Here is an 11,118-nt window from a genome sequence, read left to right as displayed (position 1 = left end):
GCAGTGAGTCAATGTGGGGGTGTAGGGGGGCAGTGAGTCAGTGTGGGAGTGTGGGGGAGCAGTGAGTCAGTGTGGGGGTGTAGGGGGGCAGTGAGTCAGTGTGGGGGTGTAGGGGGGCAGTGAGTCAGTGTGGGGGTGTAGGGGTGGCAGTGAGTCAGTGTGGGGTTGTAGGGGGGCAGTGAGTCAGTGTGGGGGTGTTGGGGGGGCAGTGAGTCAGTGTGGGGGTGTAGGGGGGCAGTGAGTCAGTGTGGGGGTGTAGGAGGCAGTGAGTCAGTGTGGGGGTGTAGGGGGGTAGTGAGTCAGTGTGGGGGTGTAGGGGCGGCAGTGAGTCAGTGTGGGGGTGTAGGAGGGCAGTGAGTCAGTGTCGGGGTGTAGGGGGGGCAGTGAGTCAGTGTGGGGGTGTAGGGGGGGCAGTGAGTCGGTGTGGGGGGCAGTGAGTCAGTGCGGGGGTGTAGGGGGGCAGTGAGTCAGTGTGGGGGTGTGGGGGGGCAGTGAGTCAGTGTGGGGGTTTTGGGGGGGCATTGAGTCAGTGTGGGGGTGTATGGGGGCAGTGAGTCAGTGTGGGGGTGTAGGGGGGGCAGTGAGTCAGTGTGGGGGTGTAGGGGGGGCAGTGAGTCAGTGTGGGGGTGTAGGGGGGGCAGTGAGTCAGTGTGGGGGTGTAGGGGGGGCAGTGAGTCAGTGTGGGGGTGTAGGGGGGCAGTGAGTCAGTGTGGGGGTGTAGGGGGGGCAGTGAGTCAGTGTGGGGGTGTAGGGTGTCAGTGAGTCAGTTTGGGGGTGTAGGGGGGCAGTGAGTCAGTGTGGGGGTGTAGGGGGGGGCAGTGAGTCAGTGTGGGGGTGTAGGGGGGGCAGTGAGTCAGTGTGGGGGTGTAGGGGCCAGTGAGTCAGTGTGGGGGTGTAGGGGGGGCAGTGAGTCAGTGTGGGGTTGTAGGGGGGCAGTGAGTCAGTGTGGGGGTGTTTGGGGGGGCAGTGAGTCAGTGTGGGGGTGTGAGGGGGCAGTGAGTCAGTGTGGGTGTGTCGCTGGTTGCGGGTGGGTGGCGGCAGTTAGTATGAGTCTGAGTTCCTTCCAGCAACACATACTTTGCTTTGAGAGGCAGGGCCCAGAATGTTGGAAACTCCATCAAATAATGTGTCAAAGTCCAGACATTGGTTTCTCCAGCAGAGTTTTGATTTTGTTTGGTTTCCTACAATGTGCTAGAGGAGAGTGTTGATGTGACCCGCAAGAGGCTCATGCTCTCCAGAGCTTCATTTTCACCTTTCCTTGTTGTCCTGTTTAGGTCTGGGCAGATGTAATCCTGAATATCGCCACCCATCCGCTGACCCACAACGCTCCCCGATCAGTCTCCATCAATAAAATGTAAGTGTTCCCTGAAAGTTTACATAGAAACATAGAAGATAGGAGCAGGAGTAGTCCATTTGGCCCCTCGAGCCTGTTCCGCCATTCAATGCGATCATGGCTGATCATCCAAACTCAGTACCCTGTCCCTGCTTTCTCCCCATATCCCTTGATCCCTTTAGCCTTAAGAAATATATTTAACTCCTTCATGAATATATTTAATGAATTGTCCTCAACTGCCTTCTGTGGTAGAAAATTCCACAGGTTCACCACTCTCTGGGTGAAGAAATTCCTCCTCATCTCAGTCCTAAATGGCTTACCCCTTATCCTTAGACTGTGACCCCTGGTTCTGGACTCCCCCGCCATTCAAGGAGTTTCAATGAGCTCCCTTCTCATTCTTCTAAACTCCAGCAAATATAAGCCTAATCGACCCAATCTCTCCTCATACGTCATTCCTGCCATCATCAGTCTGGTGAATCTTCGCTGCACTCCCTCCATGGCAAGAACATCCTTCCTCAGATAAGGCGACCAAAACTGCACACAATAATCAAGGTGTGGTCTCACCAAGGCCCTGTACAACTGCAGCAAGACATCCTTGTTCCTGTACTCGAACCCTCTCGCTATGAAGGCCAACATACCATTTGCCTTCTTAACCGCCTGCTGCACCTGCATGCTTACTTTCAGCGACTGGTGCACAAGGACACCCAGGTCTCGTTGCACTTCCCCTTTTCCCAATCTATTGCCATTCAGCTAATCATCTGTCTTTCTGTTTTTTCCACCAAAGTGGATAAACTCGCATTTATCACCATTATTCTGCATCTGCCATATCACCCAACCTGTCCAAATCATACTGGAGTTTCTCTGCATCCTCCTCACAGCACACACGCCCACCCAGCTTTGTGTCATCTGCAAACTTGGAGATATTGCATCTAGTTCCCTCGTCTAGATCATTAATATATATTGTGAATAGCTGGGGTCTGTAGTGTATGTGCCTTTAAGACAGAACTACTTTTACAGCTCCTGTATACTGTAGTACCGGCAGTGACCACACCTGTATATAAGCCTTGCGCATGCCTCTGTACCGCCAGTCTTGAGACTACCCTCCTCCAGTAAATACCTGTTTATTGTTAAGTTACAGCATCCGTGTGGTTATTGAAAAACAGCATACTCTCAGAATCACGGATCTAACAGTGGCGACGAGTGTCGATTCGAATCTACCTGCAACTCTGCATTTCCCTTCGAGGATTCGCTCTGGGATGGTGGTGTAAAAAAAAAAGTCGAGGCCAAGAACACGGGCGTCGACCACGAGCAACCGCCCAGTCGTTCGGCAGAGAGTGAACATCGCAGGGGAGGCTGTGGAGAGCCGGGCTTGATTCCCCAGCCACGACGATCAGCAAGAGACTGGCGACAGGTCCAGCGCAGACCCTTCCCGGACAGCGGCGGCTGGAGCCGACCGACGGTGGAGAGAAAGCCAAGCAGCGTCGACGGGGTAAGACAGAGGGTGAAGCGCACAGGACGCAGCCGGGGGTTGAAAACCGAGCGGCGTTGAGAAAAAAAAACAAACAAACCGGAGAGAGAGAGGGTAAAGCAACAGCTGGGTTCAGGACCGAGCGGCGTCGAGAGAAAAAAAGAATGCGCAAAACACAGCCAGGGCTCAAGGGCTGAACAGTGCCCGCGGGGAGAAGAAGGGAGAGCGCGGGAGACGCCATTGAGCCGCGGAGAAGAAGGAAGAGCGCGGGAGACGCCATTTTTAGAAGCCGCAGCGGAGAAGAAGGGAGAGCGCGGGAAGGAAGGAAAGCGCAGGAGATGCCATTCTGTGCCAGCGGAGAAGAAGGGGAAGCGCGGGAGACGCCATTTTTGACAGTTAAATCACACCCAGGGATGCCGAAGAGTGGCAGTATCTCTACGTTCGACAATGAAGTCGAAGATTGGGCGACATATGTGGAACGTATTGAGGTGTACTGCAGGGCGAATGAAGTGCCAGATGCTAGTAAAGCACTGGTTTTGTTAAATTCCATGGGTGCAAAAACTTATGGGTTACTGCGAAATCTAATAACCCCAGAGAAGCCGGTGAACAAGAATTTCGAAAGCATAGTAGAAATCCTACAGGACCACTTAAACCCCACACCGCTGCTGATAGCAGAACTATTTAAGTTCCATAAAAGGAACCAACACAAAGACGAAAGCAATGCTGAGTACCTAACGGACCTGCGCAAGCTATCGAAACACTGCCAGTTTGGAGCGGGACTAGCAGATACGTTAAGGGACAAGTTTGTGTGTGGGCTACAAAGTGAAGGAACCCAGAAACGGCTTCTATCAGAAAAGAATCTTACGCTGGACAAGGCTTTCAGTATGGCAGTATCACACGAAGCAGCCGCCAGGGGCACTGCAGAGATACAACGGAGACCGCAAGAATATGGCACCAATGAAATGTCCTATGGAACAGGGAAGTGCTATCGCTGCGGCAGAACAACACATGACCAGAAGGATTGTTGGTTCAAGGACCAAGTGTGCAGACAGTGTGGAAAAGCAGGACACACAGCAAGAGTCTGCAGGTCATAGAGTCATAGAGTCATAGAGTTATACAGCATGGATAGAGGCCCTTTGGCCCATCGTGTCCGTGCCGGCCATCAAGCCCTGTCTAATCTAATCCCATATTCCAGCATTTGGTCCGTAGCCTTGTATGTTATGGCATTTCAAGTGCTCATCCAAATGCTTCTTCAAAGTTGTGAGGGTTCCTGCCTCCACAACCCTTTCAGGCAGTGAGTTCCAGACTCCAACCATCATCTGGGTGAAAAAATTCTCTCTCAAATCCCCTCTAAACCTCCCGCCCTTTACCTTGAATCTATGCCCCCTAGTTATTGACCCTTCTACTAAGGGAAAAAGCTCTTCAGTATCCATCCTATCTATGCCCCTCATAATTTTGTACACCTCAATCATGTCCCCCCTCAGCCTCCTCTGCTCCAAGGAAAACAAACCCAATCTGCCCAGTCTTTCTTCATAGCTGAAGCGCTCCAGCCCTGGTAACATCCTGGTGAATCTCCTCTGCACCCTCTCCAAAGCGATCACATCCTTCCTGTAGTGTGGCGACCAGAACTGCACACAATATTCCAGCTGTGGCCTAACCAGTGTTTTATACAGCTCCATCATAACCTCCTTCCTCTTATATTCTATGCCTCGGCTAATGAAGGCAAGTATCCCATATGCCTTTTTTACCACCTTATCCACCTGTTCCGCCGCCTTCAGGGACCTGTGTACTTGCACACCCAGATCCCTCTGCACCTCCGTCTTGCCTAGGGTCTTACCATTCATTGTGTATTCCCTTGCCTTGTTAGTCCCCCCAAAGTGCATCACCTCGCACTTTTCCGGGTTAAATTCCATTTGCCACTGTTCCGCCCATCTGACCAACCCATCTATATCGTCCTGCAGACTGAGGCTACCCTCCTCGCTATTTACCACCCTACCAATTTTTGTATCATCCGCGAACTTACTGATCATACCTTTTACATTCATATCCAAGTCATTAATGTAGACCACAAACAGCAAGGGACCCAGCACCGATCCCTGTGGCACCCCACTGGCCACAGGCTTCCAGTCACAAAAACAACCTTCGACCATCACCCTCTGCCTTCTGCCACTAAGCCAGTTTTGTATCCAATGTGCCAAGGCACCCTGGATTCCATGGGCTCTTACCTTCTTGACCAGTCTCCTGTGCGGGACTTTATCGAAGGCCTTACTGAAATCCATGTATACCACATCCACTGCGTTACCCTCATCCACACACCTGGTCACCCCCTCAAAAAATTCAATCAAATTAGTCAGACATGATCTTCCCTTGACAAAGCCATGCTGACTATCCCTGATTAATCCTTGTCTCTCCAAGTGGAGACTAATTTTGTCCCTCAGAATTTTTTCCAATAATTTTCCTACCACTGATGTTAGGCTCACTGGCCTGTAGTTCCCCGGTTTTTCCCTACTTCCCTTCTTGAATAATGGTACTACATTAGCGGTTCTCCAGTCCTCTGGCACATCCCCTGTGGCCAGAGAGGTCCTGAATATATGTGTTAGAGCCCCCGCAATCTCTTCCTTTGCCTCACACAGCAGCCTGGGATACATTTCATCCGGGCCTGGGGATTTATCCATTTTTAGGCCTGCTAAAACCGCCAATACCTCCTCCCTCTCGATGTTAATATGTTCGAGCATATCACAGTCTCCCCGCTCTATTTCTATGTCTACATCGTCCTCCTCCATAGTGAAAACAGATGCAAAATTTCATTTAGAACCCCTCCTACATCTTCCGGCTCCACACACAGATTGCCACTTTTGTCCCTAATGGGCCCTATTTTTTCCCTAGTTATCCTCTTACCCTTAATATACTTATAAAACATCTTCGGATTTTCCTTTATTTTGCTTGCCAGTGTTATTTCATGGCCCCTCCTTGATCTCCTAATTTCTTTTTTAAGTATCCCCCTGCACATTTTGTACTCCACTAGGGCTTCCTCCGTCTTTAGCCTTTTGTATCTGCCAAAAGCCCTCCTTTTTTCCTAATCCATTCTCATATATCCCCTGACAGCCAAGGTTCCCTGTGGTTTTTGGAACCACCCTTGACCTTTACGGGAACATGTTGCCATTGTATGATCTCAATCTCCCTTCTGAAAGCCTCCCATTGCTCCGATGCGGATTTTCCTACAAGTAGCTGATCCCAGTCCATTTTGGCCAGATCCTGCCTTATCCTATTAAAATCGGCCTTCCCCCAATTTAGAACCTTTATTTCCGGCCCATCCCTGTCCTTTTCCATGACCACCTTAAATCTCACCATATTATGGTCACTGACACCAAAGTGCTCACCTACTAGCACTTTTTCCACTTGGCCGGCCACATTCCCTAGAATTAGGTCCAGTACTGCCCCCTCTCTTGTAGGACTTTCTATATGCTGGCTCAAAAAGTTCTCCTGGATGCACTTTAAGAATTCTACACCCTCTGAGCCTTTCACACTTTGACTATCCCAGTTAATATTGGGGAAGTTGAAATCCCCCATTATTATTACCCTATTATTTGCACATTTCTCTGAGATTTGCCTACATATCTGTTCCTCTATCTCCCCCTGACTGTTTGGAGGCCTATAGTACACTCCCAGCAAAGTGCTTGCCCCCTTTTTGTTTTTAAGCTCCACCCATATGGCCTCATTAGAGGAACCTGCTAATATATCATCCCTCCTTAATGCAGTAATTGACTCCTTAATTAATATTGCGACACCCCCTCCTCTTTTACCTCCCCCTCTGTCTCGCCTGAAGATTCTGTACCCCGGAATATTGAGCTGCCAGTCTTGCCCCTCCCTCAACCATGTCTCCGTGATAGCAACAATATCATACTCCCATGTGTTTATCAACACCTTCAGTTCGTCCACCTTATTTGCAAGACTCCTTGCATTAAAATAGATGCCATCCAGCCTTCCCCTTATATATTTGCCCTGTCTACCAAGCTGACTTGTTTTTTTCTCTATAATTGGCAGCACATCACCCCCTATTTCAGCTCCCCTCTGTATCCCATCCCCCTGCCAAGTTAGTTTAAACCCCCCCCAACAGTGCTAGCAAACCTCCCCGCAAGGATATTTGTCCCGCTCTGGTTCAGGTGCAACCCGTCCGACTTGTACAAGTCCCACCTTTCCCAGAAGCAGGCCCAGTGATCCAGGAAACTAAAACCCTCCCTCCTACACCAACTCTTTAGCCACGCATTCATCTGCACTATCCTCCTATTCCTATACTCACTAGCACGTGGCACTGGGAGTAATCCAGAGATTACAACCTTTGAGGTCTTGCCCTTTAATCTGTTACCTAGCTCCCTAAATTCTTGATGCAGGACCTCATCCCCCTTCCTACCTATGTCATTGGTCCCAATGTGGACCACGACCTCTGCCTGCTCACCCTCCCCCTTAAGAATGCCCTGTAGCCGCTCAGTGACATCCATGACCCTGGCCCCAGGGAGGCAACAAACCATCCTGGAGTCACGTTTGCGGCCACAGAAACGCCTATCTGTTCCCCTTACGATAGAATCCCCTACCACTATTGCTCTCCCACTCTTTTTTCTCCCTTCCTGAGCAGCAGAAGCATCCCTGGTGCCAGGAAGCTGGCTGCTGCTGCCTTCCCCTGGTGAGTCATCCCCCTCAACAGTATCCAACTTGGTATACCTGTTTGAAAGGGGGATGTCCGCAGGGGTTCCCTGCACTTCCTGCCTGCCTCTGTTGCTCCGCCTGATGGTCACCCCCTGTGCAGCCCTACCCTGAGGCGTGAACAACTCGCTAAACGTGCTATCCACGACCCTCTCAGCATCGCGCATGCTCCAAAATTCATCCACCCGCAGCTCGAGCGCCGCAATGCGGTCTACAAGTAGCTGCAGCTGGATGCATTTCCTGCACACATGGTCGCCAGGGACACTGGCAGCGTCCCTGACTTCCCACATGGAGCAAGAGGAGCAGAACACGGGTCTGAGCTCTCCTGCCATGACTTACTAGTTTAATTAATTAAAAAATTTATTCAATACCCCAGTTACAGGTATACTCTAGGGCGCTTTATTTACCAACTGTCCCCACTACACCACAGAGACCCTAGAAATTTAACCACAGAATTCAAGCTTGTATTGAAAAGAGAGAAAATACTCACCAACCAATCACTTACCTGCTACCTGCTGACGTCACACTTGGACTACTTTTTACCTCTCTCCTGGAACCTGGATTGGTATGCCTCGGTGCCTCTGACAGCTCCTTAAGTACCTCTCCCACCTCGGGCTGCTCCCGCGCAGGTCCGCTGCTTCTCCGGTCTCGGGGCTGTGGGCCTCGGTGCCTCTGACTGCTCCCTCTCAAACCTTTAAGCTCTCCCGCCTCGGGCTGCTCCCGCACAGGTCCGCTGCTTCTCCGGTCTCGGGGCTGTGGGCCTCGGTGCCTCTGACTGCTCCCTCTCAAGCCTTTAAGCTCTCCCGCCTCGGGCTGCTCCCGCGCAGGTCCGCTGCTTCTCCGGTCTCGGGGCTGTGGGCCTCGGTGCCTCTGACTGCTCCCTCTCAAGCCTTTAAGCTCTCCCGCCTCGGGCTGCTCCCGCGCAGGTCCGCTGCTTCTCCGGTCTCGGGGCTGTGGGCCTCGGTGCCTCTGACTGCTCCCTCTCAAGCCTTTAAGCTCTCCCGCCTCGGGCTGCTCCCGCGCAGGTCCGCTGCTTCTCCGGTCTCGGGGCTGTGGGTCTGGGAAGAAAACCAACAGTAAGAAATCTCCACAGGAGAAGTACAAAAAGGTACACCAGGTGATGGACAGTGGTTCAGATGAACAGAAAAGTGACACAGACTCTGGAAGCAAGGAGCTGGGTTGTCTGAAACTACATAAGGTAACCAAAATGGAGGATCACCAGACTATCTGGGTTACACTCAAGGTAGACGGAGTCCAAGTGAAAATGGAATTGGACACAGGATCAGCCCTAACAGTCATAGACCAAAGGGACTACAAGCGGCTATTTTCACATATACCCTTGAAAGCTACAGAGATTGTTTTGAAGACGTATACGGGGCAAAAAGTCTACCCCAAAGGAAAAATAAGGGTGAAAGTGATATATAAAGGCCAGGAAATACCTAAAATGGATATATATGTATTGCCAGATGGAGGACCACCACTGCTAGGACGTGAATGTATCCGGAAGATACTATTAGATTGGCATTCCATACAGGCACTGAAGGTTGAGGCCAAAAAAGGATGACGACGTCACACCTGGACGACTGTCAAAAATGCTAACTGACGCAAAAGAAGTGTTCCAGGAGGGATTAGGAACACTAAAAGGCATAACAGCAACGATTAAAATAGAGGAAAATGCAAGCCCAAAATTTCTTAAGGCCAGACCAGTGCCTTATGCGATCAGACCAGCTGTCGAAGCAGAGCTGGAAGGGTTGGAACGTTCAGGAGTACAGTCCAAAGTGGACTGGAGCAAGTGGGCTACACCCATCGTTCCTGTAATGAAGAGGTCGTTGAATAATACGCCTGGGGAACAAAAGAAGGTCCGCATCTGTGGGGATTTTAAGGTGACAGTGAACCCAGTCCTTCACACGGTACAATATCCACTTCCACGAATTGAGGATATTTTCGCCTCGCTATCTGGAGGTAAACGCTTCACCAAAATTGATCTAGCCCAGGCGTACTTGCAAATGGAGGTAGAAGAAGCTTCGAAACAATACCTTACGATTAACACTCATAAAGGTCTCTATCAATACAACCGGCTGGTGTTCGGGGTAGCCTCGGCTCCGGCTATCTGGCAAAGGGCAATGGATCAAGTCCTGCAAGGGATTCCAGGGACCCAGTGTTATTTGGACGACATCTTGGTCACGGGCGAAAATGACAGTGATCACCTCACCAACTTGGAGAAGGTGCTCACCAGATTAAATGAGTATGGGCTACGAGCTAATCGCCACAAGTGCGAGTTTTTCCAGAAACAGATCTTGTATTGTGGCCACGTCATCGATGAAGAGGGGTTACATAAGTCCCCTGAAAAGATTGAGGCAGTAGTGAAGGCTCCAGCACCGGAAAATGTGTCACAACTGAGGTCGTTCCTCGGGCTGGTAAACTACTACCACAAGTTCTTACCAAATTTGTCCACGGTATTACACCCACTGAACACCCTACTGCAAACAGGGGTACCATGGAAGTGGGATGACGAACGTAGGCAAGCTTTCCAGAAGTGTAAAGAATTGATCACATCAAAAGAGGTGTTGGCCCATTTCAACCCAGCACTACCAATTCGTTTGGCATGTGATGCATCACCCTATGGTATTGGAACGGTGCTGTCGCACAAATTCCCAGACGGGTTGGAGAGGCCAGTAGCCTTTGCGTCTCGGTCACTAACCTCAGCCAAGCGCAACTACGCCCAGATTGACAGGGAGGCCCTCAGCCTAGTATGGGGAGTAAAAAAATTCAATCACTATCTGCATGGGCAGAAGTTCACCTTGCTGACTGACCACCAACCACTTGTCTCCATCTTTAGTCCAAAGAAGGGCGCTCCAGTGATGACGGCAAAACGGTTACAAAGATGGTCCCTGTTTCTAGGGGCGAATCAATATGAAATAGAATATAAAGGCACGAAACAACATGGAAACGCTGATGGGCTATCGCGCCTGCCACTGCCTACTGTGGAGGAAGCACCAGCAGTGGACCCTATTGAGATATCTTATTCGTCAATAATTGAACGATTGCCAGCAACGAACGCGGATATAGAGAAGGAGACCCGCAATGATCCGACGCTGTCTCGGGTATATGATTTGACGGTGAGGGGGTGGCCAACACATGGCGACTCACTGTTGCCAGCATTCTCATCCAGAAGAGAACAGCTGTCAGTATGCCAGGGGACAGTGATGTGTGGATCCAGAGTGGTGATTCCACCCAAGTTAAGGGAGAGAATGCTAAATGAGCTACATGAAGGTCATCTGGGGGGAGTGAAAATGAAAAGCCTTGCTAGGGCTTATGTGTGGTGGCCGGGAATCGATCAACAAATCGAAGACCTAACTAAGAGCTGCTTAGGATGCCAGACGGTCCAAAATGCACCACCACATGCCCCTCTACACCCATGGGAGTGGTCCTCCTCTCCATGGCAACGGGTGCATATTGATTTCACTGGTCCATTCATGGACTCCATGTTCTTAATAGCAGTGGATGCTCATTCGAAGTGGCCTGAGGTGATAAAAATGTCCTCAACCACTACAGAGAAAACGATTGCAGTCCTACGGACCATATTTGCCAGAAACGGTTTGCCAGAGCAGATTTG

The 11,118-nt window shown here is 50.6% G+C and overlaps 1 long non-coding RNA gene across 1 annotated transcript in view; it reads left to right on the top strand.

Moving 5' to 3' along the window:
- Window positions 1-1,279: 1,279 nt before the first annotated feature.
- The window catches only part of LOC147109712 (uncharacterized), a 57,936-nt gene continuing 48,097 nt past the window's right edge, over window positions 1,280-11,118 (top strand). Inside the window, exon 1 of the long non-coding RNA XR_015080439.1 lies at window positions 1,280-1,354. This is a non-coding gene — a long non-coding RNA (uncharacterized LOC147109712). The remainder of the gene's footprint in view (window positions 1,355-11,118) is intronic.

The sequence above is a fragment of the Somniosus microcephalus genome, chromosome 12 (assembly GCF_052327205.1).
Source record: "Somniosus microcephalus isolate GS21.2 chromosome 12, FLI_Smic_1.0, whole genome shotgun sequence".
Classification (NCBI taxonomy): domain Eukaryota; kingdom Metazoa; phylum Chordata; class Chondrichthyes; order Squaliformes; family Somniosidae; genus Somniosus; species Somniosus microcephalus.
Note: the sequence above shows the minus strand (reverse complement) of the source record. Positions and strands in the feature narration are given on the sequence as shown.